This window comes from Haemaphysalis longicornis, unplaced genomic scaffold, assembly GCF_048455015.1.
Source record: "Haemaphysalis longicornis isolate Haplotype H1 unplaced genomic scaffold, Haemaphysalis longicornis Haplotype H1 scaffold_11, whole genome shotgun sequence".
Taxonomy (NCBI): Eukaryota; Metazoa; Arthropoda; class Arachnida; order Ixodida; family Ixodidae; genus Haemaphysalis; species Haemaphysalis longicornis.
The window spans coordinates 27,994,221-28,020,466 of record NW_027526214.1 but is presented as its reverse complement, the minus strand read 5'-3'; positions in this window follow the sequence as shown (position 1 = coordinate 28,020,466).

The window sequence follows — 26,246 nt, the reverse complement described above, 5'->3', positions numbered from 1 at the left end:
AAGAAACAGCTGCATATTCTGGTAAAAAAAACCTTATAGAACGCTCACAGCAAAAAAAAAAATCCCCGGGATTAGAACCACTGACTTGCAAAACAGTACTTCAGATTCTTACCTCTCGACCATATACACAAGCTGTGAGGCTTGCAAAAATTGAGCACAGAGCTATTTGGTCAACAAATATTGCCAGGTGTGTCTGTTTCTTGTCATGTTTGAGAAATTCTGGCAGTGAGAATGCTTGTGTCTCACGCACCAATCTTGCAGACAACCCCCATCTTGCTAATACTAGAAGCAATGTAGCTAGAGGTTCCATATTTACCCCATGACAAGCATCACATGATCGCAATCTCTCCGACGCAAGCAAAGGTAGCGAAGTACAGAATGTGCCACACAGAATTATAACTGTCTCCAAGGGATAATAGCTTGCCAACAAAAACAGTTTGGTTCAATTTGTCTCAAGGCAGCCAATCAGTGCTAGAGAAAAATAATGTTGCTGTTTTTCAGTGATTGAAACAGCGTTTCCCTGTGCTAAAACATGTCCCCAGACTTAGAGACGGACTGATAACCAGGGAGCTGCCGTCCACTTTTGTTATGCTCCCTGACCACGCCTCCTCTACCATCGATGCCAATATCTGCCGTGAATAGACATCAGCATACGGCGCGCGAATGAACGAGTTCGCGTGTATTTCGGCGACGCGCGCTGACGCCAGGCGTTGTCAACAGTGGTGCACCGTAACACGCCATGGAAAGGCACACATGTGCTCGAAGCGGAGCCATAGTGCGGCTCTCTATTACTGTCTCTATAGATTTTTGTATTCTTTGAGCCCATTGTTAAGCTTTTATGCTTACTGAAAGAAAACAAGCAGTAAGGCAACATTTAGGCTCGTTTGGTCAAAATAATGGCATATACACAATTTCAAGCTGAGCCAACTGTATTGCCAACCGCTCTTTGTCGTCATATCCGGAGGCCTCAAGTGTGACGTTGCCAGTACTGCATGGGCATGTACTTTTAGACTAAAAAATAGAATAAGTTTCTCATATCTGCGCCGCTTTGATCATTCTTTTTGCGCATGTAGATTTTTTTCATAGAATGTGGACTTCAAAAACATTATGAACAAAATTGAGGCGTAGCTTTGCTATTGCGAACAGCAGTGACCAGTGGAGCTGAGGGGAAGCCTCAGAAAATGGCACACCTTCCTAGTCTACCTCGACAACGCCGTAGTATTTTCCCGGAACTGCGACGAGCAACTTAAACTTGAGGGCGGCCCGACAAAGCGCATTCCGAGAGGGAAAGGAATGTCCCAGGGTTTTTCATCCCGGCGGACTCGCCATCGAAGTAGTCTACTGCTGGAAACAAGGTGCAGACCCGCGAAAACGATCTGGAGGCGAGAAAAGGCGTGGCTTTGCTGTCGCAAACAGCCTCGCGAAAGTTATGCGCGGAACGCTGTCATTGCTAACGTTTAGCGCTCGGCAAGGCTAAACCGCTTGCACGAGGACCCTTGTAAGTGCACCGGACCTAGTCTCCACTCTCCTCCCTCCTCCCCCTCGCAAACTCGGCTGCCGGACTGTGAGCTGTAGCGCCCTCCTAACATCCCTCCGCGGAGCACAAGCTTGACAGCTCTGCTGTTAAAAAGAAAAGGCCAGAGCTCTGTGCCGTGCAATAACCAAAGGCAGCAGAACTGATTGTGTTTTCTACGAAAACAAATTGCTTGCTTTCTCATGTGCTCACGTTAAAGGTATGCTTTTGCGTCATATGTTCAGCCTCGATGCATTCAACTTACAAGTGTATTTCAAATTTCCTTTCTCCTGTTAGGCCCAGTACTTTAGCCACATTGAGGGCTACGACTTTAAGGCGGCTGCCGGCACGGTGTTGGGCATGGTGATTCGGCAGCCAGTGGCATTGTCCTGCAGCTGGGCAGGGTCCAATGGGGCGAAAGAGGCCTTCTGCGAGCTAGACAACATTGTCTCTTGTTCTTGGTAAGCTGCCCTGATTTTATTTTATGCACGAAGAATTCATTATATTATTTTCAGGGGCTACTTTATTTCAGTGCTTATTAGAGCTTATTTTTAATGTTATTGTTTACAGAAATCAATACGGATACTGTTTGGTAACGCGTAATAAATATTGGCTCTCTCGAATAGTTGTACGTTGTGAAAACTGGAGGCATTGCATTAAGCAAGTTTGTAATACTTCTTTTTTTCACCTGCCGCGGTGTCTTAGTGGCTAAGGCGTTGTGCTGCTGTGCTGAAGGTCACGGGTTCGATCCCAGCAGCGGCGGCCGTTTTTTTGACGGAGGCGAAAAACAAAGACGCCCGTGTGTTGAGATTTCGGCACACGTTAAAGATCCCCAGGTGGTCGAAATTAATCCTGAGCGCTTTGCTACGGTGCACCTCATAACCTGCGTAGTTTCGACGCGTTAAACCTCATAATCAATCAATCAATTGAATTTTTTTTCAGAAAGGGCATTGCTAAGCCTGTGGATATTTTTACAGTGTAGTATATTACTTATTTGTCTGTTTTCAATTTTCTTTCCATGTCAATACAGCCCAGGTACCCCGACGCAAACAAGGTCGCTGTGGCAGCTGTTATTAAGAAATGGCTATGCTCCGCCTGTGACCGGAATGGCGGCCGCACGAAGCGGAAGACACTGGACAGTATGAACTGAGCAAAAGAACGAAGCGGAAGACACTGGACAGCATGAACTGAGCAAAATAAAGTCATCAAACCTAATCACCACAGGCTTTGTAAATCACTACATGTCCCTGAAAAGGGCAAACAGTGCTCTTTAAAAGGGCACAAATGCTTATGCATGCAGTACGAACTTACAGCATGTCCCATTTTTAGGAACCCATGTGCGCAATTCGAACTTAAAGCTGCTGGGGTAGGACAGCCGGGATGTAAATGGCAGAATGTTTACTGTGGTTGAACGGCTAGTATATACCTAAAGTTGAACAGCCAGGCACCAGAATATGTTCAAGAGCCGCTCACCAGGAAAAGCTGACTGGCCGTACTTTGGCAAAAGCTTATGGGCCATTGATTAGACACATTTCAGCGGCCGACCATTGGCATAAGGTCAACAGCTGACCTCCTGCAAAAGTTAAACCGCCGGCCTCGGGCAAAGGTTCATCAGCCAGCCTCCGGCAAAAGTTAATGGCTGATCTGCGGCAGAGGTGTACAGCCGGAGACCGTTGTGGACCCCTCTGCAATGAATTGGTAAAAGGAGAGTGACCATTGTGTCTACAGCAGTTAACTTTAAACACGCGGCAGAGGCCCACCTTTGAGTGCGCGCTTTACACTTTGACTGGAGAAAGGCCGGGCAGAAATTACCCGGCTGAAGTTCTTCGGCTGATTTTAAGCCGTACAGGCTTGTGCTGCTTGGGTTAGCGGCTGGGGATGTTGGCGCCTCCTGTCGTCGTCTTCGTCGTCGTAATCGTCGGCTCGCGTAGTCATGGTGCTAAAAAACAGGAAAAGTCGTTTGCGCCTTGCGCGAGAACGTAACGTGTATTAAAAAAAACCAAGACACTCGTTTACCTCCCGCGCTGGAGCGCTTCGTAACGAATATTCAAAAAAACACCGGTACACTAGTTTACGCCTCGCGCAAGAGAGCGTCGTGCTTCAAAGACAAGATACTTTTATAGCAAAGGTGTATACCTCTATCTCCGGTGGTTTCATCTCCGTTTGAAAAACGCCAAAGCGCCAAAATACACTTCCACTGCATGCATCGCCCGACCCCAGGTTTCAGGTTAGTGGAGATGGCCCGGGATTTTTTTCTTTCCAATTATTGTTATTGTGTTGTTCACTGCCGCCGCTACAACCGTGCCACCCTCGGATCTTTGGGGTGGCACAGTGTTAGGTTTCCGGTTTCATGGCGTTTCTGGTTTATGGTTTCATGCCCTCCCGAACCACAGTTATTTCTCAGGCTTCGAGGCTTTTTGGTAAGACTGACGGCCAAAGCTCGGCCTAACCACCCAGCAAACCACGTTACGTCGTGCAGTTATCCTGGAGACGTCAGCAATAGACATTGCAGATGTCCAGGAGACGTACTGTTGGGGTCAGAGTTACATATAATGAACGTCCCTACAACTGCAAAAAACCCATCCAAATAACACGAAGGATCACGTACTGTAGACGTCTCATGGTACTTTTATACGCTGTTTGCGGGACGTTACCTTAGTGGTACGTCGTATGGATATTGTAGTGGTACGCATGCAAGACGTTTATAGACGTCTGTTCTACATTCTTTTTTTGTCTTCGGCACAAGCATTAGTTTGTTATATTCATGACTAGTGTACGTTAGTATGATATTGTAGAGATGAACCTGTATAATGGAAATTTACATTCTTTCTACTCTATCTGGATGTTTGGCCAGCCGCCTTTTCAAGGCTGCCTACGTGTTGTAGGCAATAATATTTCAAATACATGTCTTACTAGCTATTCAGCACTGTTTGCTGTTACTTGTCACCTGGTTTCTAGAATAATGTTTCCACTTTTGAAGTGCTGCATACTGCATGAAGTCTTATATGTGACGTAACAAGCTGACCACACACTCTTGCAGAAGCACACGAAGCACTGCTCTAAACAAGAAATGTCGCACCGAAAACAAGTGGCAGTAAGTAACAGCAAACCAGTCCTGATCAGCACAAGTGACCTTGACACTAAGGCAACAACAGTAGCGTCATCGAATTGTACCACCAGCATGGCTGTACAGGCATTCTGAAAATAAACTATCAGGGAAACAATTCAAAAATTAAACTATAAAATGACAGTCTTGCCAACCTAGATGTAAGTAAGTGTAGCTGGGTAGTAAGAAAGCTTTTAATGCACACATAAAACACAAGAGTTCAGTAACACAGTTTATGTTGACTTCACAAAATTATGTAATATGCTTTCGCAACACCACCACTTTATTTTGATTCCTCTTTGCCCTGGCCCACAGGGTACACATTGTATATTTGCAAGAATAGTAAAAATATTCATGACAAATTAACTAAGACAAACACAGCAAAAAGGTTGACAAAAATAGAAAAAAAGCAAACATGACATGTAAACCCAGCGTACAAGCACAAGATAGTTATGCAACTTGAAGTATCTCACATTAAGTGAAATGGGTGAAAAACAGCAGTGTGGAAAAAAACAGTCTGGAAACAAAAAAATGATTGAATGGTGGTTATAAAAACAAAGCAAATTTACGGAACTAACTAGTTCAAATCTAGTGAACAATTTGTGAAACAATACACCAAAAGCACCTTGGAAACACAAACGTGGTGTTGAGTGGTGGGTGTGAGTGCCATACAAATTTGAGATACTTTAAACAAACCAACGTCTAGGGAAATGGTTATAGACACTAGAAAAGGTGAGTATACAGAAATGAGTGTACGGCGGTTACAAGAGCAGTAGTAATTTACGTGATGAAATAATTCACACTTAGCGAAGTGGCAGGACAACAATAAAACAACAAAAAACTTTAGCAACAACTTATTAAAGTCTGGATAGGAAAACAATACAATGTTACACTATTTCAATATTTCACACAAAGTGATATGATTTGGACACAAACGAAAAAAACGGGGAACACGGAAATGATTGAATAATATTTACAACAAGACAGATATACACAACTACATGATTCACACCAAGTGATACGCTCAAGGAACAATAACACATCCTATCCCTCCCCATCCCTTTCTATCACCAACTGGACCGACTGGCTTGGCTCTGAAGGAGAAGAAGAACAGCGCAGACTGGTCGCCCAGGCGGTGGACATGCTCGGCCTGTATCTTCGGCCGAATAAAGGTCTTTTCTCTCTCTCTAACACAAAATAAAAATGCATCGAAGCAAGGAAATAATTCAATGGTGGTTCTATGGTGCATGCCTCCATCATCAGTTATGGTTGGGATTCTTGAACAGTTTGCATTCTTCGTTGTGGTGCCAGAAACTGTCAAAATAGTTGCGGACCGGATTGGTTGGAAAGTGAGTAGAAATTTCATGATCCAAAGGCTGAAGGAAATTAAATGCCTCTTCTAGCAATAAAAACTAAGAAGCCGCAGGTTGTCGACAATGTTGATATTTGCGCAGGATGTGACTGACAATAAAAATCTGGGCCCTATACATTGTCTAATGAAAGAATTTGATGTCTGTAACAACACGAAAATATCAAGTTCCACACAATGCAGGATGTCACTCGCAGGTGGAAAAAAGGGTGCTTCTCTTTTTCCCAAACCAGGAGAACTCCTGCGCCAAGTTGACCGTCAAAAGTAGCTCGAGCAGGCGCCTTGTGGACTGTTGCAGTAGCACCTCCCTTGCAATCCAGTTCTTCAATCTAGGCATGGGTACAGGAAAATCTATGTTGTTAACACAGCTTTTAAGGCTGGAATAATACAGAGTGGCCGCCTACCATTGTCCTTGAAAACTACAGTGTATGACAGCTGCAGCTTACCGGTACTCACCTACGGGGCAGATACTTCCAGGGTCAATAAAAGGGTCTAACTGAAATTAGGGACTACTTAGCAGGCCGTAGAACGTTAGATGATGGGTGTAACATTAAGGGAAAGGAAGATAGCGGAGTCGATCGGAGTCGATGTAATTTAATGCCAGCATTGGCACTACTAAGGCAACGTTAAAATTATGACTGCTATAGTGAGGTACCACTATTTATACGCACTATATTTCGTGAATCGGGACTCTGAGGACATTTTAGCCCAGCTACGGGTCCGACCTGAACTTGCAAAATATTTTTCTGTGTCTATGTTAACCACGTTTTTGAGTGAAGTGACAATATATACACCGATGAAGCCATGTCCACAAAATGTGGCAAAAGGAAACATGCACAAACCCGGACAGCGTCTCTGCCATGGACGTACATTCTGCAGCACAATGGCGAGGTGGGCTAGTTGGTATATATGCATAACTAAACCTTCAAAAACCACATCACTGAAAAACTCGTCCTGTTGTCCTGTTCGCTTGTCTTGTTAGGCCTACATTTTTATTTGAAATATACGTTGTACAGCAGGAAACATCAAGGTAGTGCAAGAAATAGTTACTGCACACTCAAATTTAAACATAGACTTCCCTTAATTTAAACTATGTAAAATTTCCAGTGCCACTGTATTCGAATTTCCGAGGTTAGAATTCTATTGTAGTGAGTTGTTTTGGCAGGCTTTAATTAAATTAAGTGCATTTTAGTTCTGTTCTTTCAGTGGCGTTAGCGTTTAAACAACAGACATGTGACAGTGGTGGCAGCGGCATTGCTTAAAAACAGGTAGGAATGAAACCAAAATAATAGATTCCGCCACTCACGTTGGTTATTACTGCACCTACTATGCCCTGAACACAAGCCAGCCGAATATTTTTACTATTCAACTTTGCATCAATATACAGTTAATGAGGCCACACCGCACGATCCTACAATGCAGTGAAGGGTGGGGCATGGATGGCATTGGCTTGCACCAGGAGATAAACAAGTTTAAAAATATTCGTCTCAGCAATGAAGCACATGCAAAATATAAAGACTTAGGTGGCATTTAGGCAAACAACAAACATGACTGGTAGACGGGATAATCAGGACGCAAACAAGACGCACCTGATGTAAAACATGATACACGCAATCTGCAATTGATACTGGCTCAATTTTACGGCATACAGCAGGCTTTGTGCGTTGCATAGGTGGGATGAATTGACTGTATAGCAATGCTATTGGGGTAGGCCTTCCCCAAGTGAAAGTTGGCAGTCAGTCTTGTTACGAGTTTGGTGTTGCATTTGCAGTTCAGCGCTAGACATAAAAGAGACACCAACTTGCGCGAAAACAAGGTTGCTATATTCAGCAGAACGGCGTGTTAAAAATACAAAAGTTACAATTGCATTCTTTGAGGCTGAGCTGAGTTTTTTTGCGTTCTTTTAGGAATGAGTCATCATCTTCACCCACCAGTCTACGCTCACTGCAGGGCAAAAGTCTTTCCCATAGATCGTCAATTATCCCGGTCCTCCGCTAACTGCGATCAATTTACCCCCGCAAGCTTCACCTCATCTGCCCATCTAACTTAATTTCTGCCGCCCCCTGCCACGCTTGCCTTCTCTAGGGATCCACTCTGTTACGCTTAATGACCAACGGTTATCTTTCTTTCGCATTACATGCCTTGCCCACCTCCATTTCTTAATTTCTACTAATATGTCATTAACACGCGTTCGTTCCCTAATCCACTCCGTTCTCTTCTTGTCGCTTAATGTTATACCTATCATCTTCCGTTCAATTGCGCACTTAGTGGTTGGGCGCTTCCGTTCCATGGCGTGCTGAGTATCATCGCACAAATTTTGTCATCCGACAGTTTCTCTGCCCAAATCGCAGAAATATATACGCACAGGATATAACAATGAAAATTCCTGCCACTCGTGTTCATTACATCACTGCTGCACATCAGAGTTTTCCTGTTCAGGTGCACAATCTCTCGTTCTGTTTTTTTACTGACTGTACAAAAGGCGCCTTCTACGCTGCGAACGCAAACAAATCCCGATGACACTTCTGAGGCGTTGTGCCTTCACGCACGAGTGGGAAACGAGGCTGTGCTAAAGAGTATGGACCAAACCTCCACACAGCTAGTCCCCTTTGGCAAATCAGCATTGCGGAGCCAGTAGGAGCAACGGGTGTAGCTGGCAGGGCGCAAGATGATGTTTACGCCAGGTGGTGTTGCCATTCCTATCGGATGTGTCCTGGTTTATGTCTTTCGTGTCTGAATAAAACTCAGAGTTCACCGCTTTGTCCTATTTTCTCTTCTTATGTTCTCGTCTACGTGCGCTGTAAATCCATTGAAGATCGCGTCACCAACAACTGCTTTTGTTGAGGCACGCTTCACAGGAGTTTTAACTTCGACTGGTAGGTTCGAGGGAAGGCGTAGGCCAATGGAGTGGACGGGGCGGAAACTAGAGAGTTATAGAATAACGTACGCAACCGTATGCAAAAAGTTAGCGAACGCTTATTCTTTGCGTCGTTCTCATTGCGCATGCGCCGTACGTTAAGCCGCTTTTGCCTTTGGCGAACGGAAGCGAAATAGCGTGCCTACGTAAGGCCGCGTGCGTTTCTAACAGGCGGCAAGTAGCGCGACAAGCATTCACGGTTCCGCCTTTCTGTGGACAGATTGTGAGATGGAGAAGGGACTCCACACCCGCACCACAAAAGTATCGCCTTTCTGTGGACAGTAATTTGCTTCCGATGGAGAAAGTTCCTTGCTTTACGAGTGCTTAGCACATCTCCCTCGCACAGCTCTGTATCGTCGTGACATCGCTGACTGTCCAAACAAAGCTTTGTAGCCAGGCAAGCGAACGAAGTGGTGTGTGTGTGTGTGTGTGTTGTGACCGCGTTCGCGATGAGATGCGACGTTGTGCTTCTGCGGTGAACAAAGCGCAAGCGTTTATCTGCTTATCGCTCCACCCCGTGTGTAACGCCACCGCTTTATTTCGAAGGCACGTTTCCCACAACGCAGCAACAACGTACAACCCATATGCCTTTTCAGAGACATGCTGGCAAAACTAATAAACCGTGATATTTCATTAGTAATGACGTTGAAATGCACAATACTCACGAGGGGAAGGCGATGAACAAGGTCGCAACTGCAACGGTCTAAATAGCGTTGCATCGGTGACAACCGTCGTCGCGCTTTCGGCTCGCTGAGCTCTTCCAGACGAATTGAGTTCACAACACAATTCACACGGCTGCACACAGTCTTCTTTCATTCACAGTAGTAACAGTAGACATTTGAGTAACATTCAAGGCTCTCATCCTGTAACACGTTTAAACTAAACGGCGCAGCACGCATCTGGCCGTTGCACTCGTTGAACGCCGAAGGTCATGACTAGTGGATTGGATTGGCTATTAGGATCTGGCTTTATAGCACCGTCGTTATTTTGCGGTCTCAAAACAGTGATATACAACAATAAACTTTTCAATATTTCGAACTGTAGCGTTAGTACACATTTAGTATATTTATGTAGTTTTTATCTTAGCGGGAGGAATTTGTACTCAACTTTGGGCACTGCGCGAAATGATGGTGAGATATTTGAGTGGCGCCCCCTGGATGTGACGTCCGAGGGACCCGCTCCTCTGTCGTCTGCTACATGCGCGCCGCGATCGTCCGGTTGTGACTGGCAGCAGTGCCTTTGCTAGAAATCGCCCGCTTTGATGCTCTGGGGCCTTAAAAAGCGTGTTTTTATTCAGATTCCGACAGCTCTGAATAATTTCAAGCTTTATCCCGCACAAGTTTACAACACACGAGGAGAGCGATAACGTCTTTCAGAGAGCACCGCTCTGACGATCGTGCGTAACGCGTCCTACCTAGCGTATCTGCGAGTTTCAGTGCCCAGAGCTCCTTGGAAAGTATTGAAAATGCGTAAGCTTCCCCGAAATATTTCTGAGATGCTCTTATGAAGACTCAACAGTGTAATGCTACGTATGAAGCAGCGGGGCGCACGGCACGAAATAAAACGGGTGTTTTCCATTTCTTTCGTTTTTGTTGACTTGTGTTAGATGAAAGTTTTTTTTTCTGTGCCAACGCATTCATTTTTCTGCACCGTCCCAGGAGGTTTGGAGATGTTTTTAAGGCTCACAAAGTTCATGTGGATATGCAATGCAATGAGATTTGTGCTACGCCGCAGATAATGTTGTCCACAGTACTCGAAGAAAGCTTTTGCGCACCTAATTTCTATCGAACCATCGTTATCGTAACGAACTCAATCTCAACCCGAACAGTTATGCCATGATTACGGTGTTGAAAACTTGATATACTCGCTAACGAGCGCAATAAATAGTGTACATGCCAATTTTCAGTATAACACAATGCGAAACCAATGAATATGTCCAGGCAGCTTTTTATTGTTTTGCAACCACTTCAGGCGCAAAGAACAAATCCTGGGCAACTCGGGGTGACGTTCGGTGAATTGAAGAATGAATCTTTCTCTCTCGTCTGGGACTGAGGAGCCTGCCCACTAACCAGCTCGATTTTACTGTTAAAGTTTTCTCCTCCGGCTGGTCCTCCTCCTCTTGTGTGCAGTTCTACTATAACGCCTATCTGAATATTGGGATAATATGGCTGTGGCAAATGTACCAAAATATCCCTCCAAATTTGAACAAAAATGCCTTACTGTATGTTTGCAATACCGGTTACTCGTCTTGCTCAATAAGCCTGCATACTGCATACTCAATAAGCCTGCATACTCCCTGGTATAAAACCAGCACGCGCCTATACACACAGAAGGTTGTTTGGAAACCAACCTACATTATTTGTGCCACATAGTGCATGTCGGCACACAATCATGCCGTGACAACGTAAAGTGAATTTATATAATAGTTTCGAGCGTTAGGCAAGGTTGCCAAATGTGTTTTACCTTACATATACGATTAGCTCGAATCGTAATGCCTTCTGCCAAAGCCGACAGCCCTGAAGGATTGGAATTTGTTTTGGTCCTCCATTTTCGCTGTTGTCAGTTGTCAGCCTCCGGCTTTTACGTTTGTTCGAGAGACTGCTGCATACAGAGGCTGACGCCTAGCTCAGACTCTTCGCGCTGCTCACGAGGCCAGCTTCACAGCAATGCATGGGCGACGCCGGCAATGTTTTTTTCCGGAGCGGTATCACGCCTTGAGCTAGTTTACGCTATTTTAAGTCTTTTGTTACGAAAAAAGTTGCGCATACGCGAGATCTAGTGCTGACAAGCACAAAATCTCAACCGCGCGCAAAGAAACATCGGAGAGAGCGAGCACAAGGACCAAGTAAAATGGTGGTTTCAGTGAATGAAACTCCTTTAGGCATCAAATTTTGTTCAGGCATATGTTGAAGATAATTTATTTATTATGTCCTCCGCATTTATATTTCTGTAAAAGCAATATTGGTGGATAACAAAACTTGCACAAAACCCCTCGGTACAAAACCCATACAAAACACATACAAAACCCTCGTAACATGAAAAGATTACTGCTGCGGAGAGTTTGAAAATAAGGTATAGCAGATATAGCTAAAAATGTGTAACTGTGATAGACATGTACGAAGTAACAAGCAGACATACCAGCAACATCTGAACAACGTCAGAAAAATATGTCTAAATACCGTCCACAAATGAAGCAGCAGCAACATCTAGAGTACGTCTTCAGCATAGTTGAAATAACGTCCCACATTAAGGTACCAGCAACGTTATCTCAACATCCAAAAATTTTCAGAAAAATATCGCACGTTGTACGGATGTCTAATAGAGATACTGCTGGGACATAGACGTTCGGATCTTTTTGGGACGTCGCAGAGATGTTAGTGGTTTGCTGGGCAGTTCTGCTGTGAAAATGACTGTGAAAATTCACCATCCCGCGCATGCGGAGAGCACAAGAAAGATGTTTCCAGCGTGTTATTTTAGACTGTCCAATATACTGCAGGATAAAACGTGAACTCTACCACAAACAATAGCAGTAGCTAACCATATTATGGTGGGACCAGAAACTATATGGGCTGACGCTGGACGTCACCATAAGGTTTTCCGTGCCTTCAATGCATTCTTTAACTCAACAGGTATCCCTTCAAACTAATAACGGATAGTTTAAGCCTTTCACCGCGAATTCCTGAATACGAACACAGAAGGACCAACTAAACCTCGGGAACCTCGTGGACGATATCGTGTACTTGTGATATATTGAATTGTATCTATGGCCCTTCGTTCAGCCAAATGGAGTAGACGGGGTTTACTGGCTTCCAACCCTTCCTCTGAATAAACCAGTTAACCCAGCTACCTACCTATTTTCTAAAAGACCTAGGTGGGTTCCAAGGCAAAAAATCTTTAAACATAGCTTGGCTTGCACCAAGGATTCAATACATGGCATGTCTTACACTGCGTAAACCTACAGTGTCGAAATATTTACACTATAAACAATACGATGTTCCCTCGAATGTGTACCCTGTAAACAAATTGGAAAATTCAAATTCTATAGATAAGAGGATAAGGAATTATAGCAACCACCACACAAAGTTTGAACATATTAGCGAACAGTGTTTGCGAAAGAAGAAAAACTCTCGTACCATCTCCACTCACGTGAAAACTGAGGAGGGGCAAAGCATGCAGTGTATTACAGTATTCTTGGTGCCTTGGCGTTTTTGCCCACGGAGATAAACCATTTTTGGGGGTAGAGCCTAGAGGTATACAGCCTTGCTGAAAAAGTCTTGTTTCTTTGAAGCTGGAAGCGTTCTAGAGCGAGGCGTTGCAAAACAAGTGTCCCGGTGGGTTCTTTTAGTACGCGTTTTTTCCCATGGTGATGTCACTTTCTAGCGCAAGTCGTTGGAAAACGAATGTTCCGGTGTTTTAGCACCGTGACTACAATGACGGCAATGACAGGAGACGCAGAAAGCCCGAGCTCTTAAAAAAACATCGAGCAAATACACATAACCTAGTACGATGATTGGCTTAACGTACAGGACAGCGATTGCGAATAAAACAAAATCAGATCATTGGCTCTAACCTACCATAAATGGCTTCAGTGTAGCAGGTTGCAAACAAAACAGTATGTACGCAGACACTGCGGGAAGCAATGTAGTTATTCAATTCAACGCAAATTATTCTTGCACAGCTGATATTCAAGGCAAAACCCTTCCACCGTGTGCATAAAATCATAGCGGTGGCTTCAAACAAGTAAGCCTACAATAAGTTAATGCGCTGAAATAAACCGCCACTAAATAATGCCTATCATAGCGAACGGCGTTTCGTAGAAGGGGGATTCTGTCAAGACGTTTCGTTGAATAAATCGTAAACATCTAGAGAAGCGTCTTTTGCGTGGATGGACAAAAGATAAGCGAGGTTCTTGTATTATACTCACGCTTACTGTATTTAAAGTTGGTATTTCAACAGCAATCTTGTGTTCCTAAATTGTTGTACACTGTAGGTATCCATACCGCTCATCTATTTCTTTCAAAACAAATTTATAACTATGAAGGGCTTAGCTCTTTGGGCTTCTGCGGGATAGTTGCATGCATTTTTCTTAACATGACAAAAATGTATGCCTTGTTTCAGTTGCTGCCTTTCTAATGCTACATGCAAACACGGCTCCAGGACACAAAAAAATAATCAAAGTCATTTAATGAGGAAGACAGCTGAAACACCAAGCTTTCTCTGGTTTAAATGAAGAAAGTGGACGCTTACGATTCGTTTCTTTAAATTCGATTTATTCACATGTTAAAGTGGCTTGGAATATAATTCGATAGAGAAAGCATGTCATTCTGAACTATTTATTACAGATGTTCTTGCTCGCAATTCTGCGTTATTTTAGGCCAGCGAATGGTTGTGCGGACTTTGCAAAAATGTACATTTATTTGTGGAATATGAGCCGACATATTTAAAGCTTTAAGTCAATTTTGTTCCTTATTAATTTTTTCTAGGGACTTAATTTATAGAGCAAATAAGTGACAGTATCATCGTGTTTTTTTTTCACGGGTTTTTTGTAACGACTTATTGCCGTTTTCTTTTTTTTTGAGCAAAGCTTTGAGCAACCTGCGAACACAGCTGAGTAATATAGCGCCACGGCCTGCGTAATTGAAAGGGACAGTGAAGTGAATTTGTCAAGCTCCCGTTTTTGCTTGCACTGCGTAGACTGGCTCAAATTAGCACCTTTTCATCGTTTATCCGGTTGACAAATCAGTAATTATTTTACAAAGCGCGAAAGAAGAAAAACTACCATGCGCGGTTTGCGGCGGCCGCACCAACTAAAGCTGTGACGTTAGGAGGAGCCGCATCGTGATTGGACGATGCCCAAGGTGAGCAACCAAACAAGTTTCGGTTTCGGTTTCGGTTCTGTAAAACACAACCGGTGGCGTTGTTGGATGGGAATTCTCAATAACTCAGTAATCATCGTACCGCGCTTCTGCCATGTTGTCACCTGTAAAAATGCATAAAGATAAGCCTCCCAGGACGGCTTTGAATCGTAGCATTCACTAGCCGAGGCCTACGCAGTGCATGGACGCCCTCCGCGTACCCGCATACGCCCAAATGTCATGCGGTTTTCTCCCATATTTGGAGCTTGCCTCACTCATGCCTGTACCGTAAAAAGCGTGTTCGCACCAGGCCAAGGGTCTGTTCATTCTGGCCTGTGCCCACTGCCCGCAAGCAGTCGGTGCTTATGGCAACAGCACGCCAACGAGAACTCGCTAGCGCTCAAGTGCCAGCCTGCGCGCGTTCTGTGAACTAGTTCGTGGAGCCATGAACGTTTCGGCCAAAAAAAAAGGTGAACTCAATGTAGAAAACATCGGCAGAAAACGAAGAAGTTAATTTACAAAAAAAAAGCACCTACCCGCGGGGACTCGAACTCGTGACTAGCAAAACACTTGCAGCAACATACCTAGCGCCTCAGAGCACTCGGCCACGGAACTTTTTTTTTCTTTATTACCGTTTGTCTCAAACGAAAAACTAGGTTACAGTGATTTTATAACATTCACCACCTTTGCGATAAACACAAAATCTATTCAGTTGAACAAGGTCATCAAGCATTGGTAACCATTCAGGTGGTTCGCTTAGCGCATTATATACCTCACGTATGTTGACCATACTCGGCCACGAAACGGGCTCTTCTGACCTTGGTAATATAAGGTATATATTGTACAACAAGTTTACACTTATTTAGTTTTGGCATTTCAAGCAGCTTAGGTGACTATTTGTTGTACTGCGCTCGTGCAGTAAGCGTCCCCCGAGTTTCCACAAAAGCTCAGGTCTAGCAATTGCATTTCGTAGACGGAAAAGCGTTCGCAGATGCGTAGTCGTGCTGCTGACCGCTGTGCTTGTTCGCCCAGCGCAAAAAAGTGCTTCCGGCACCCTATTTTTACGCTGTACGGTAAAAATATCAGTTGATTTTATTTCCTTAGTACCTATATTGACATCGCTGACTCTTTTCCCGCCTTCAAGAAGCCTTATATTTTCCTACTGGCGTACCAGTCAGCGAAGTGTCGCATGTGCGCTTGTGCAGCGCTTGTGTGAAGCGACCTTGACTTGGAGCTAGATACAGCTGTACAAACTAAGCAAGTAAAGAAAGGCCCATTCTTCCATTCACAAACGTGTCCTGGCTTCGTTTCAACTAAGCGAACGAATTGCGACGACCCGTCGGCGGCCGGCGGAAGAAACGCTGGGCCGACTGACTCTGTCTGAAGGCCGGGGAGCCGTGCAGTAGAGCAGCCAATTGCGAGCTCGGCTCCTCTCGACGTCACACGAAAACGCCGCAGAAAATGTGCGAGCGTACAGCGAGGAGGACAGCATTTTCGAATTAATTTTTCTACTTAATAAAATCGCGTAAACGCGCCCACAGTGGTCGTAACATGGCCTGGGGACTCCGGACTACAATTTGCGCAACTAATCCCCCAATGTTTACATATCACTTCAGTGTCCCTTGAAGTGAGTGCGCGTTGAAATATCGTTTAAAAGCAAGTTCAACCAATGAAAAAGGATCAACGAGCGCTCCTTATTAAATATTCGCAGAAGAAATTGTTTCAAAAAACACGTGCAAATATAATTTCGCGATTTCAATCATGTTTTTATTGTTATTTTCGGGGATTTTCTATTTCAACCTTCGTTAATTTTAGAATATCTGTAAGATGCACACTTTTTGTTTGGTTAAGTAATTTTTGTAAGTTTGTTCTTTCTATTCTTGGGCATTCAAAAGTTCATTGGACCAACTGCCTCCAGCCACGCTGTAGATGCAATGTGTCTGCTTGTTTTGCTTTAGTCCGTGCGTATGCTTTCGTAGTACCTGCGAAAGTCTCTGTAGGTTTTTTCTGCCAGATATGCAGCAGTTGAAAGGGTGGCGGGGGGGAGGGAAGGGGGTGTATTCGCATTGAAATTGCGAAAGCACAGAATAGACCACTATGGATTACGTTCTTGGACATAAAAGGGGCATATGACAACGTAAACAGAGAACGGCTGTGGAGAATGCTGAAACTCCAGGGATTAGATGACGAGTTAGTACAGTTCCTTATAGCAATCTATAAAGACAATAGAGTGCACCTTACTTGGGAAGGACAGAAATGCGCCCAGCAGGTCAACATCCATCGGGGACGGAAACAGGGATGCCCTTTGAGCCCAATACTGTTCATGCTTTACATGGCAGGGTTAGAAAAGAAACTGGAAGAAAGTCAAGTAGGGTTTAGCCTAACCCATAAGCTGCAAGGCGAAGTGGTACAACAGCATATTCCGGGAATGTTATACGCAGACGACATTGTTCTTTTAGCTGATAACCAAACCGATATGCAGCGGCTAATAAATATTTGCGGCCAGGAAGCCACTGACCTCGGGTAAAATTTCAGTGCAGAAAAATCAGGAATAATGGTTTTCAATGACGCTACCACCGACGTAGTGTCTATCCAGCAAGGCGAATTACCTAGAGTGAAGAAATATAAATATTTGCGAGTGTGGATAAACGAAGGGGATAACTACTTAAGTACTCACGAGGAGCAACTTAAGGTTAAGGGAAAGCGAAACGCAGCTATAATGAAGCATAGAGCTCTGTGGGAGTATAACAAATATGAAGTAGTAAGAGGAATGTGGAAAGGAGTAATGGTTCCAGGCCTCACGTTTGCGGATGCTGTACTCTGCTTAAAATCAGACGTTCTATCAGGCCTTGAAGTAAACCAGAGAACGGTAGGACGTTTGGCCTTAGGCGCGCATGGAAAAACAACTAACGAAGCAGTTCAGGGAGATATGAGATGGGCGTCGTTTGAAGTTAGAGAAGCTCAAAGTAAAATATGCTTTGAGATGAGGTTGAGGGCAATGGATCAACGAAGGTGGGCAGCTAAGGTTTTTAGGTACCTATACTTGAAAAGCGTGGACACGCAGTGGTTAAGGAAGACTAGACGGCTAACGATGAAATACGGAAAGAACAGTGAGGAATCCAAAACAGCCAAGGTAACCAAAAAAGAGGCGAGGCAGATTGAAACGAATAAATGGAGGGAAAAAATGGAAGCTAAAACGTCGTTAGAGATGTACAGGGCTGAGAAGATGAACATCAGAAAGGAAAATTCCTACGATAATTCCCAGGGCAGTGCTTTGCTTTTTGAGGCTAGAGCAGGGTGCCTGCGAACTAAGAGTTTTGTGGGGAAGTATTCACAAAATGATGGGGCATGTGTGGTCTGCGGAAAAGAAACAGAAACTATGCGGCACATAGTGTTAGAATGTGAGGGTATCCATCCAAATCTACATGAAGGGAATATTGGGCTTTCAGAAGCCCTAGGATTTAAGGGTATCAGTGAGGAAGTTAACTTCAACGCTGTCGAGGGGACGAAAAGAAGATTAGAATGCTGGTGGATGAAAAGCAGAGAGGGGAATATTGCCTAGGACAGTTACCACCTGTAACAAGGAAAAGAAAGTATTTCGGGCCTAATAAGCCTTAGGGCCTGCCATAAGCAGCACTAGTATTAAACCAAGAGTGTAAAACATGGTTATATTAGTCCTTTTTGGTAAGATGACATGTCATCACCCCGATTCAAAGGGGAAACCAATAGGAATCACCATCATCATCAATCATCATCAGGTGACGGCCGAAGAGCCCGAGAGAAATAATTGAGACGCCAACTTCACGTGCGTGCCTTGGCTCGCGGGGGAAAGGTCGACGAACCCAAATTCCAAGGAAGGAGTTCCGGGCGCCCCCTTGGGCCAGCTGACGGTCGTCATTGCATTTGCGTGGGCCGTCATATTTTGGAGGGGAAAAGTCTGATGAGGTGGGAAAATGGGAGTGTAGACGAAGACGTTAACCAGAGAGGCCAGCCGGGCGGGTTGCCAGGGAGTAGTTATCGCCTTGCAATATAGGTAAACAAAGCTGTAATAAACGGGTGATGTCACAAGCAATAATGATATAATGGGCCATGTATAATGAGCTCGTCTACATCGTCGGTGCAGCCGCAACGAGTCCCAGTGTCCCAACGCAAACAAAGCTGTAATAAACGAGTGATGGCACAAGCAATCATGATATAATGAGCCATGTATAATGAGCTCGTCTGCATCGTCCGTGCAGCCGCAACAAGTCCCAGTGTCCCCATCGGGGGTCACGGAATCCACACAAAAAAAGAACGCGACTGATATGACGCGAGTAAATCAACACAGCCGCAGCTTTAGCTGGCGAACATGGGAATGTCGTGCCCGCTAATTAAAGTGATGAAAATGAGTGGAAAAACAAGCAAGAAGGGGGTCCTCCAGACGGTATCCGGACATTTCGGTGTAGGAGGACATGTCGGTGCAGGACGTTTCGGTGCGGTCATTTCGATGCACGGTGCACGGACACTGCGGTGGGTGGATCACGAAACAACCCGAACGCCCTTTACCAGTCTAAGAAACCCCCTTCCTCCTCTCAAATCCCTCCTCTCAAATACACACGTGAGCATTTGCCCCCGTCCGTGCAACCTTGACTGCGCCCTCTCCTCAGCGAAAACTAGTGGGGGGTCGGTTTTTGTTGCACCCGCGAAGAACAAATGGGCAGTGCCATCCCTGCGCGGGACTATACAATGGCCTCCTTCTCCCCCCCGACACAACAGCAACAAACGGGTACTACAGGGCATGCGCGGGGACGTACAATGCGTGCACGTGCTTTCAAAAAGGTCCGTTCTTCCTCCACGCCAATATCGCAGGCTTGTATGGAGAAAAATCTTGGGGCAACAGTGTTTGAAAATTCAGTTTATCGTGACAACGCAGGTCACGGAAAACTTTTCATCAGATGTTCTGCATTTTTGGGGGCAAATGAATGTTTGTAAATCTGCTTTCTTTGTAAAGGTAGAGTGCCTTTTATTTTCAGCAAATATCATTAGGAATGCATTATACAGTAGTGAACACCACCCAAATTTCGTAGCTGATTTGCTTGCCGTAAAACTTATGGTCCCTATATGAAACTTATGGTAACGGATCTTATGGCCCCGTTACAAATGGTCCCGGGCACCTCATCGGGCAAAATAATTCCACAAAACCTTACGTTGGCTCTTTGTTTAAATTTGTTGCATCTTGCTGAAGTGGTGTATCGCCTTCTGTAACAAAAACTGTCACTAAGCCATCGCTTCATTTTAGTATGCATTTTTGCGCAAATGCAAATGCATGGCGTAACACAGTTGGCCTGTTTCTTGTTATTTTTTATTTGTGCTTTAGCCGTTATTTTTTGGGTTTTCATTTCACTCTTTGTTGTAGATGTTTGAAAATACATTTTTATTTCTTTAGTTGTTTGTAATATTTTTAATTTTGTATTTCTTTGGTATTATTTATTTATTTTTATTTATTTTGTATTTATAAAAATTCCGCCCTACAATTTTTTTCTATTTACGCTATAATAACTATTAAACAGTTACATCCGCGAATTATATATTTTCGCTAGTTCTTCCCACCCCTCTCCGAGGTTTTTCTTGTCACAGCAACTACACTAACAGCAAATACGTCCAGTCACGGCCAGACTCCACGCTCCTTTCTCACTCAGGAAGGCAGTTTTTGAGTCCGGCAGTGTTCTAGGAAGGCGCACCGGTCGCGAGGAACCGCCGCGAGTAAGACAGGTTGGTGACAGACAGAGTTCCGAGACATATGCACGCCTGATTACGACTACATTGCGCACCATCGGATGGGCCGCTGGTCCAACGTGGCTATCACGACATTCAGAACCATGAAAAATTTCTTCTAAAGAGGGCAATGAGGGCCAGCTCAAGCAAAACAAATATTCTACCGAAGCGAAGCACCTACACTTCCCCCACCCCCTCCCGCCCCCTCCTTCCTGTTTGATCTCGCTTTTGAAGGGGCGCCCCAAAAAGGCAAGTCTGGCGGCGTGGTGCATCAACTTTCATCGATCGTTGGCGTTTCATTGAACCTTGACAAGTGACTGTCTTTGGTTCTCGCAATTTCTGGGAAGTAAAGCCGTCAGAAAGACGAGCGAAAACATGTTTTCCTAGTTGCGGAAATAAACGGCATATATTTGTGCTCAAATGCAATTCCGAACAATAAAGTTTGTTGATGGTGGGTGACCAGTTTCGATGAGTTCACCTGCTGGCCTTAGCAAATGTGACGCTCCCGCAACACGCCGGCGAAATTAACAAATCATGTTAGTAGCAGTCTTCTAAACCTTGCAGCAAGAAACGATGAGTAATAATAGATACATTGCATATTTTTAGAGAAAAACAAAAGTATCTAAGCTGCAAGCTGCCAACTGATCAAGGTCCAATATCTTTATTAGCGCCGCTTCGCTTGAAACGAACTGCAGATATCCAAGTCTTTCAGGTGAAGAGCGCCGTAACGCAGCTTAGCTAACGAAATATACCATTCATCGTGTAATATTCTTTTTTGAAATAGCGATAAATCGGCGAGCGTACAGTTTTATGTTGTATGATAATCAGCAGTACCGGCCCACTCACATTTCCGATACTTCACATAACCTAAATAATACTGCCACTCTAAATAGGCTCCCCGCACAGGCTGAAGTGGCATTCGCTTAATAACTAATAAACAGAAGAACAAAACAATGGAAGCACGGGAGAACATACACGTACGACGACAAAGTTGTATGCAGCATTTAACTCAAGTAAATTCAGCCTTAGCAAATATATTATACAGGGTGATCAAAGTTAAGTCGACAGGTTTCTTTTTAATTAGTCGTTTATTTTACGTGAAGAAAATCTTTACAGTGATGTTATGCGTCCAGGGGGACACAGAATGAGGTGCTAAATTTTAATGTCGGTGGCTTAATTAACTAAAATTGAATAATTACTTTTTTGTGGCTGCAGTAAGCAGGCATGTTTGTATTGAGAAGTTCCATGTAGTTTCATTTGGCAGAATTCTTCTAGCGCATCCGTACTCCGAGATATCGAACTGCGAAGTTTAATTACCGTTCGCATGATTACGCATGCCAGACAGTGACGACCTGCGCAAAGCTCCTCCCCTTTGTTCTGTTTCGGTTGCGGTTCTGAGTACTGCAGATTGCGATAACGCCAGCCAAGACTGAAAGGGTGCCAGTTATCACTTTTTCTTATGCCTCCTCCTCGTTGTCGAACTAAACACCGTACAGAGCAGGCGCGTCACAAAAGGGAGCTTTGCGCTACTCCTCACTATCTTGCATGCGTAATCATGCGAACGGCAATTAAACTTCACGGTTCGACATCTCAGAGTACGAATGCGCTAAAAGAATTTTGTCAAATGGAACTTCATGGAAACACGATTGCCTCTAAATTTTCAATACAAACATGCCTTCTAACTGTAGCCGCTAAAGAGTAATTAACAATTCAAGTTAATTAGGCCACGGACATCTATACTTACCACCTCAATGTGTGTCCCCCTTGGTGCATAACCCAACTGTAGCGGTGGTCTTCACGCATATCTAAGCATCTAATTTAAAAAAAAAGGTGACTTAACTTTGATCACTCTGTGTATAGACTGATGCAAAATATATAGTGCACAAATATAGACATATAAATACAAATACACTGACCCCCTCTCTCCTTCTCTCATAGAGGCGCTCATGCATAGGTACAGCAGTGGTGGGACCATTTTTCCTACTTTGAAGTTTGGACCATTTGTTCCTCGACTATTTGTTCCCGGACCTCGAGTTCGGGGGCCATTTGTTCCGGGGCCATTTGTTCCGGGACCATCTTTTCCGCGACAGGCCTATGGTGCGAGAAAATAAACACGGCCGCTGTTTGAGCCGGCGCGCGTGCCCTTGTCATTCCCGTGATTTCAAGTGTTGAAAAAACAAAAAAAAAAAAACAAATTGAGCGAACGCGTGCCTCAAACGACCGCGTAATTCGCGGGTCGAGTGGGAGAGGGCAGCAATCGTTGGATGACAGAGGCTAGAGCAGTGTTGGGGCCGGAATTTCTAGGCCCGGCCCGACCCCGCCTGGTGGAGACGCGGCCAGGGCCAGGCCCGAGCCCGACAAAACATTAAGAGAAAAGCCCAAGCCCAGCCCGAGCCTTACAGCATTGATTACAAGAAAGCCGAGTCCGCGCACTGTTTTCTAAAGAAGTAGTATATTGAATATACACTTATTCAATACTTAGACATATATCTGTACAACATAAATATCCTGACCTAAAAAATGTATCTTTACGGAAAATATTGGTAAAACAGGCGCTGCATTTGCGGCAGTCTCTGAACCTAAAGCACAATGATGATCGCTTAAATGATGCTGATAAAAGTGGATATTTTTATTTATGCATTTCTTGGACAGATATGCCACGTGTCGTTATTTTATTTAGTTCTTTTCCCAAAGAACTCTTTTCCTATTTGTTTTTGATGCCAGCACACTCTGCCGAGAGCTAGTTTAACGTGTACTTCTCCTAATTTAATTTTCCAAGGTTCGTTGTCGGTTTGCACCAGGTGTCTATCCAAGTAGACCTAAGTTCCGCCTTTGCTCACAAAGTTTTCTACTCAAAAAGTCGCTTTATGGGCAAAAAGGTATGTGTATAAAAAGCTTTAAGAAAGACACAAGGGTACGTTAGCTAATATTCGGTGTTATGGTCTGCACAAAGTGCAATGTCCAGGTCACATTTGTTTTTTTGTTTTTTTAGTTTGAAAAACAGAGGAAAGCGACAATCATGTACTCTACTACGAGAGTGCTCTCATTTTCTGACCCGTCCCCTCCCACTATGCTGATGAAGCCCATACGTTTTCTTTTGTTGGCTTGAAAGCTTTCTGAGTGCAATACGTCATTTTGTTATGTTTATAGCATCGCCTCGGCGACAGACTGAGAGCACTTCGCTTTTTTTTGTTTCCACCCAAATGATCAATGAGCCGAATTTTTGTAATCAACATTCTAAATCTGCGGCACACCACTGCCGGGATTCAGAGTCTGCCCGTGCCGGCTCGGCCCAAAAAGTGTTTTTGTTCAAGCCCAAGCCTCGCCTGGGCACGAGACAATGCGTGCTGCGAGGCCCTAGCACGGCCCGTAGGGCGGGCCGGGCACGTCCTTTTGGACCGTCCCGGGCCCGAGCTGTGCCTAAACCAGAGCACTACCCGGGCCGCAATTTCTAGGCCCGGCCCGAACCTGCCCGATAGAGACACGGCCCTGGCCCGGCAAACTTCTAAAATGTAGGCCCGAGCCATACCCGAGCCCGGCAGAATTTGATAACTTAAGCCCGAGCCCGCCAGACTTGTTAAATGCCCTTCCTAGTCCTATAGGCTACAAACATGAACTCGAAGAAGTTTGCTTTTAACTTAAAAAGCGAAAGCACAAAGCGAATACGACTAATTTGGATTTAAATTTCCATTACACTTGGACCGAACTTTGTACAACTTCAATATCCTCACTTAGAAACTGTTCTTTCAGTAGTCATGAACTCCATTTACGACTTCGTTTGCGAGTCTTCGAAATAAAGACACACCGAGGATACTTCAAATGATTCGGATCAAGTGGATAGTTTTTTGCAATATTGAAATTTCTCAGCAGATACTGCAGCTTTCGCTGTTCCATTACTTGCTGAAATTTGAGCTGACGATGCGTCAGGTTTCACCACTTCGTCTTAGTATTTTTCTCTAGTTACGTTGGCAGCAATATTTTATCGGCGCTTCTGTTCTTTTTTGCCTCTTTTCATGGGTTTGAAAAAAATTTTTCCGGATAAAATTATGGGCTCTTCTTCAAAAATTGGTTCTCCAAACTCTGCACATAGTCCGAAGCCCACGTCACGTTTGTTCTGTTTGTGTTTGCTTGAAAAGAAAAGGAAAAAGACAATCGTGTTGTATGTGTGGCTAGTGTGCCATTGTTTTCTGGCCCACTCTCTCCCACTATGCTGATGAGTCCCAGATTTTTTTTTTATTGATGTAAAGGCTTTCTAAGCGGAATCGCCTTTTATCATCTTTTAACAGCGCCGTAATGAATTTACACTTCGCTTTTTTTTGTTCTCACTTAACATGAAACATCAACAAAAATCTTTTTGTTGTCAACAATTTATAATTTGCGGCACAGGATTACCCGGCCTCAGGGATGGCCAGGACGGCTCGGGCTGGCCCGGCCCGAAAATTTTGGTTCAAGCCCGAGCCCGGCCCGGACCCGAAAAAAATGCGTGTGACTCGGCCCAGCCTGCGCCGACAGTGCACTACGTCAGACTACCTAGCTACGCCACCGCACCCAAATGTTTCAGGGCTGTGCCCTTGCGGTGTGCTGTTTTGTCGTGTGCTGTTTTGTTGCCGTGCTATTTTGTCGTGTGCCCTTTTGTCGCTGTGCTATTTTGTCGCTGTGCGTTTCTGTCGTGTGCGCTTTTGACGCTGTGCCCTTCTTACGCTGTGCTGTTCTGTCGCGTGCTGTTTTGTCGCGTGCTCTTTTGACGCCGTGCTGTTATGGCGGTGCTCTTCTGTCGCGTGCCCTTTCGTCGCGTGCTGTTCTGTCGGTATACCCCCATGAGGGTGTCTGTTCTCTTTTACTTCAAATCGATCCTAAGAAAACACCCGGAATAGACTGTATTGATAACCACTTCTTGGTCAGTTATGCTGAATTGAGCTCGCATTAGCTGCATCTAATATTTAATAAATCCTTATCCCAATCTGAGATCCCAGAGGAATGGAAATACGGTAAAATTACGCCTATACCTAAATCGGACACTCCACATTTGGTTACTTCATAGAGACATATCACCCTCTTGTGTACATGCGCAAAAATATTGGAACATATTATCTTTAGGCACTTATCAACGTTTCTAGAAGAAAACAAACTTAGACCCCAGGCAACATGGCTTCCGGAAAGGCCTATCTACCGTAACACAACTATTAGAAACACTACATGAATTCGCCAAAATCCTTGACAGGCAAGGTCAAACGGACTATATTTTTCTGGATTATGAGAAAGCGTACGATCGAGTGTTGCACCAAAAGCTACTTTTAAAACTTCAACCCATACTGAAGAACGATACACTTCTGTCATGGATAAAATATTACTTGAATTTAAGACGACAAGGTGTATCAATTGATGGTACGTGCTCTCCAGCAGAGACAGTTATATCCGGTATTCCTCAAGGTTCGGTGCTTGGGCCACTTTTCTTTCCAGTGTTTATTATTGACATAGTACAAGATATACCACTTAAAATAAGACTATTCGCCGATGACTGCATCCTCTATCATAAATTTCAAAGCCCCTGCGACCAAGTTCTTTTAAATTCTTCTTTAGCGAAAATACAAACTTGGTGTTCAACGTGGCAAATGAGTGTCAACAAGACTAAAACGGTAGCCATGTCAATTACTCGCAAACAGCATCACCTAAGCATTCCACATTCTATAGATACTCACACTCTTTCCGTTGTAGAAAGGTACAAATATTTA